Genomic DNA, 5496 nt, shown 5'->3' with positions numbered 1-5496 from the left:
GAAGGGAAACTGGCCTGTAATGGTTAATTTGAATTGTCAATTTGAATGGTTTAAGAGAAGCCAATGATTAAGAGGCTTATGGGTGTGTTAGTGAGGTGCATCTAGAAATGACTGGCCTGCAGGATAGCCAACTGAAATGGAGACGCTGCCTAAGCATGGGCAGCACCATCCAATAGGATGATGGCTTGGAAGAACAAGGAAGCAGCAGCAGATGCAAGCTCCATTCTTCCCAACTGGGTTCTTGATTGCTGCTCTAATTATCTGATAATATCAGACTCTTGCTTTTTCACTCTTCCAAAGTGGACTCTGACAATGATTCTCCACAAGTCTTCCATCTCTGACTAGAGTAGCACTGGTGATCCTTCTTGTTCTGGGGCTTCAGCTCTTGGACTGTGCAGCTACTGGTTCTTCTAGTTCTCCAGCCTGCAAACAGCCATTGTGGACTATCCAGTTTCTGGTTGCATAAGTCAACCTAATAAATCCCCTTTTTATTATTATGCTTCCTGTTGATTCTGTTCCTCTAGAGAACCCTGACTAATACATAGCGCCTTTCATCATCTCCAATATTTAGGTGATAATCAAAGCAGAGTGACCTTGGTTGTAAAGTAAAAGAATGTACTCACAAAACATCTGAAGAAATTCACCTGCACAGTGGGCATGCAACCTATCCTATATATTCAGGGCTTGTAAATGTGGTGTGGCCCTCCATTGCATCCTGGCCTGCTGTTGCCAAGGAGCACATGAGTAACAAAATGTCCAAATCTCTCGGTTGATTTTTCCAAGTTATTTCTTTGGGATTTGTAGACAATATGTTTGGGGTGGTTGTAGCCCTAGAGTTGAACACAGGGAGTATTAACTCATCACAGGAGAGGAAGACAAGAAGTCAGCACCATATCCAGACAAACTTTTGTCACAAACTGTCATCTATTCTTCTAAGAAATCATTCATCTTCTTCCAAGATCATTTACTCTCTCCCAAGTTGCTAATATTCCCTCTCTCATATGCTGTTAAGAAAAAGGTATATAGCTGCTAGATCTCACTGAATTCTTGGGTACTCACTTTTCTTTCATGTGATGCCCCTGCACAGGTAATATTTGTATACCTTTTCTTTTGTCAATCTGTTTACCAAAATTTCAGAGGTGAGAAGGAGAATCTTCCTTCCCTATAAAACCATAGTTAGAATTAATATGGAAAACACCCAAGTACAAGTCAATGTAAAGCATAATTGAATTCATAGCAGATTTAAACACTGAGAAACCACCCAAATGTCCACCAGCAATTGAATGGTCAAATAAATTGAAGCCTGTCCATACCATGGAATATTACCCACAGAAGGAGTTAATACTGAAACACACAACATAGACATATCTCAAAATTATTGTGCTGAACAAAAGAAGCCAGAGACAAGAATGTTCACATTCTTGTGAACATTCTTCTTTTTGTAAAGAGATGGGATCTCACTCTCTCTTTGCCCCGGTTAGCCTTAACTTCTTGGTCTCACATTGACTGATTGCACTTATATGAAATTCTAGAAAACATAAATCTACAGTGACAGTATACATTGGTGATTGCTGAGGACTAGAATAGGGGTGGGGAATGATTAACTGAAAAGGATGGAAGGAAACTAACTTACTTTCTCTTCCGCCGCCGCTTCTTCTCCTTTTCCTTCTCCTTCTCCTTCTCCTTCTCCTTCTTCTTCCTACCAGGGATTGAACTCAGGGGCATTTAACCACTGAGCCCTATTTTTTATTTTTTATTTTGGGACAGGGTCTCACTGAGTTGCTTAGTGTCTCACTGTTGCTGAGGCTGGCTTTGAACTCCCAATCCTCCTGTCTCAGCCTTCTGAGCCTCTGGGATTGCAGATGTGTGCCACCACACCCGGCCTCTTTCTTCTTTTTGTAAAGAGATGAGATCTCACTCTCTCTTTGCCCCGGTTAGACTTAAATTCTTGGTCTCAAAAACAATCCTCTTGCCTCAGCATCCCAAGTAGCTAGGACTACAGGTTCACTCACCACACCCAGCAAGAAGGAAACTTTTTGAGGAGAGAAAAATACTCTCCATATTGATTGTGGTGTTGAATATGCAGTTGTACACATTTGTCAAGACTCAGAAGCTCCTCATTTTGTCAGCATATACACTTAAATTGGAATGATATGGAGGAGATTAGCATGGCCCTTGTGTAAGTATGACATGCAAATTCTAGAAGTGTTCCATAATTTTAGAAGCCACATTTTGCCCCAACAAGGAGTGTAAGCTATTTCAGAGTATACATGTATGATGAAAAGAGAAAACTCATTGAGCTGTATGTTTAAAATGGGCACTTTTTATTTTAAGTAAACTATATCTTATCAAAGCTGATTTTCTCACATTTTTATTAGTGTATAATGGTTGTGTATAACGGTGGGATTTATTGTTGCATACTCATACATGAACATGATATAACACTATAATTTGGCCAATATCTTTCCCCAGTATTTTTCCTTTCCTTTCTCTCTTCCTTCCCCTGGTCCCTTTTCTCTATTCTACTGATCTCCCTTGGATTTTTATGAGATTCTTCCTCTTTTATTTTCCATTTTCCTCTCTAGCTTCTACATATGAGAGAAAACATATAACCCTTGACCTTCTAAGTTTGGCTTATTTTGCTTATTATAATGTTTTCAAGTTCCATATATTTTCCTGAAAATGACATATTTTTATTTTTATTTATGACTGAATAAAACTTCATTGTGTATATATACCACATTTTCTATATCTATTCATCTGCTGATGGGCACCTAGGCTGGATTCATAGTTCAGCTATTATGAATTGTGCTGCTATAAACATGGTTATGCATACGTTACTATAGTATGATGACTTTAATTATTTATGATAAATACTAAAGAGTGGTATAGCTGAGTCATATGGTGGCTCCATTCTTAGTTTTTTGAGGAGCCTCCATACTGATTTCCATAATGGTTATACTAATTCACAATCCTACCATCTGGGTAAAGTGTTTCTTTTTCTGTATGTCTTCTCCAGCATTTATTATTTGTATTCTTGGTGACTTCTATTCTGACCAGTGTGGAGATGAAATCTCAGTTTTCCCTAGTTGGGTACTTTTTCATGTATTTGTTGACCATTTGTATTTCTTTTTTTGAGAAGTGTCTGTTTAATACATAAGCCCATTTATTAATTGGGTGATTGGCTTTTTGGTGTTAAGGGTTTTTAAAATTTTTTTTTTAGTTGTAGTTGGACACAATACTTTTATTTTGTTTATTTATTTTTATGTGGTGGGTGCTGAGGATTGAACCCAGAGCCTTGCAAGTACCAGATGAGTGCTCTATTGCCACAACCCCAGCCCTGGTGTTAAGTATTTTGAGTTCTTTTATATTCTAGATACTAATCTTGTATAGAAGAGTAGGTAGCAAAGATTTTCTCCCATTCTGTAGGTTCTCTCTTCACATTATTAATTGTTTCCTTTGCTGTGCAGAAGCTTTTCAATTTAATGACATTCCATATATTGACTCCTGGCATTATTTCCTGAGCTTTAAAGGTCATACTAAGAAAGTTGTTGCCTGTGTTTATATGCTGAAGTGTTGACCCTACATTTTCTTCTAAGACTTGCATAGTTTCTGATCTAATTTTTAGGTCTCAAAACTGATTTTTAAAAAAATCACTGGTAAAAGAGAAATGTAAAAGAGAGTGACTAATTGCCTAGGATAGTTAGGAAAGTCTTGACAAAGGAGGTATTAAACTACATGGGCTTTGAAGTAGGAATAGGAAATTACCAAAGGGGAAAAAATGGGAGTGGGAAAATAGATTACAGGCCTTCATAGACAAAGGGCACAACATAAACAAGTGAGCAATAAGCTGTGACTGAGCATCATAAAGATAGGACCTTACAATGGTGAAAAGGAGCCACCTCTAAATGGAATTAGTAGGAAGAAAACAGTTTCAAGACATGCTTGTGGTTAGCAATCCACATAGCCTCTCTAGGCCTTGCTTGGGTCTCTTTTGTAAAACTGAAGGGCTAAAAAACAAAAGAGCTGAACTAAACCTCTAAGGTAGTATTCTCAAGCAGGTGGACCATGAAATATTAATGTGACAAAAATTAAGGGCAAGCTACCAGTCATGTTGATGCCCCTGTCTCTCCACCCTGGTATCTGACATCCATTCTTATTGGTAGGTGCCTGGGAAGTACAGGTTGTTGAAGGTTGCATCACCTCTGGTGGCAAGAATGCAGAGGTATTGAGCACCTCAGCCTTCAGGGCAATTGGAAGCCCTGGGCCTGCCACTTTTGGCCACAAAGGACCTTATTTATTTTTCCTGGTATGCAGTACAAATAAGAATTTCTATGAAAAACACTAGAAAGCATGAAGGTCCCTTTCAGAGCCACCATACTATTAATCTATATGAGTACTATTTGCATTTTCCAGAAGAAGAGGTAAAATAACTCTCAAGAAATACATTTAGGAGGCCTTGAAAAAGACTAAGTGGGAACTTTATTTGGAGAATCTCAGAAAGACAGGAAAGATGCTTACAGCAAATGTGGAGAATTTGTGGGTCATTGTAGAAAATGTTGGCTTTTGAAAGCACATTAATATATTTTGCAACCAAATAATAACAATAATAATATTAAAATGAATCTCTCCTACATATCTGGTAATAGGTATGTTCAGTGAAAGATAAATGAATGAGTGAATGAATTACCTTTACGAAGTGGCTAAGGGTACCTAGAATTATAGCTATAACCCCACATTTTCCTTGGTAAATCTTAAGCCAGCCATTTAAGTGTATCTGTTGCCTCCAATAGACTCTGAGGGCTTCATGAGCATGGACAATTTGTTTTCATAGCTAGCACTTGGCAAAGTGCTTTGGATAGAGTATGCACCCAGTGCACATTTGCTGAATCTAATTTAATTTAATTTAGAGAGATCAGTTTGGAGCATTTCCTGCTTTCAAAAACTTCGCAGTGTATTGGGGGAGAGGTTAATTAACTATAGTAATGATATACATTGCACTTATTTAAATGATAAATTATGTTTGTCACTATGCAAATTGTAAGAAACTTTAGTAATGTGTAACTATAGAAGCAATTCCAACTTTTCCCTTAAATGCTCTTTATCGTTTTTACCTTTTATCACTCTCCTCAGAGGCCTGAATGGACACAATTTTATTTTTCTTGTATTGGCGATAGAACCTGAGGCCCGGCATAACTTAGCACATGCTCTACCACTGAGCTACATTCCCAATCAGACATAGTTTATTTCTTCTCTCTGTTAAGAGTTCTACTCTCAGCCGGGAGCGGCTAGGGAGGCTGAAACAGGAGTATCCAGAGTTCAAAGCCAGTCTCAAGAAAGGCATGTCGCTAAGCAACTAAGTAAGACCCATCTCTAAATAAACTACAAAATATGGCTGGGGATGTGGCTCAGAGGTGGAGTGCCCCTGAGTAGTTCAATCCCCAGCACCAAAAAAAAAAAAAAAAAAAAAAACCCAAAAAACAACTCTTTACTCTT

The 5496-nt window shown here is 38.1% G+C and overlaps 1 pseudogene; it reads left to right on the top strand.

The window, feature by feature from the left end:
* Window positions 1–2119: 2119 nt before the first annotated feature.
* On the top strand, window positions 2120–2220 carry LOC124080080 (U6 spliceosomal RNA; annotated as a pseudogene).
* Window positions 2221–5496: the final 3276 nt, after the last annotated feature.

This window comes from Marmota monax, unplaced genomic scaffold (assembly GCF_021218885.2).
Source record: "Marmota monax isolate L192 unplaced genomic scaffold, Marmota_monax_Labrador192_F-V1.1 WCK01_AAM20220418_F8-fsc00265, whole genome shotgun sequence".
NCBI lineage: Eukaryota > Metazoa > Chordata > Mammalia > Rodentia > Sciuridae > Marmota > Marmota monax.
Note: the sequence above shows the minus strand (reverse complement) of the source record. Positions and strands in the feature narration are given on the sequence as shown.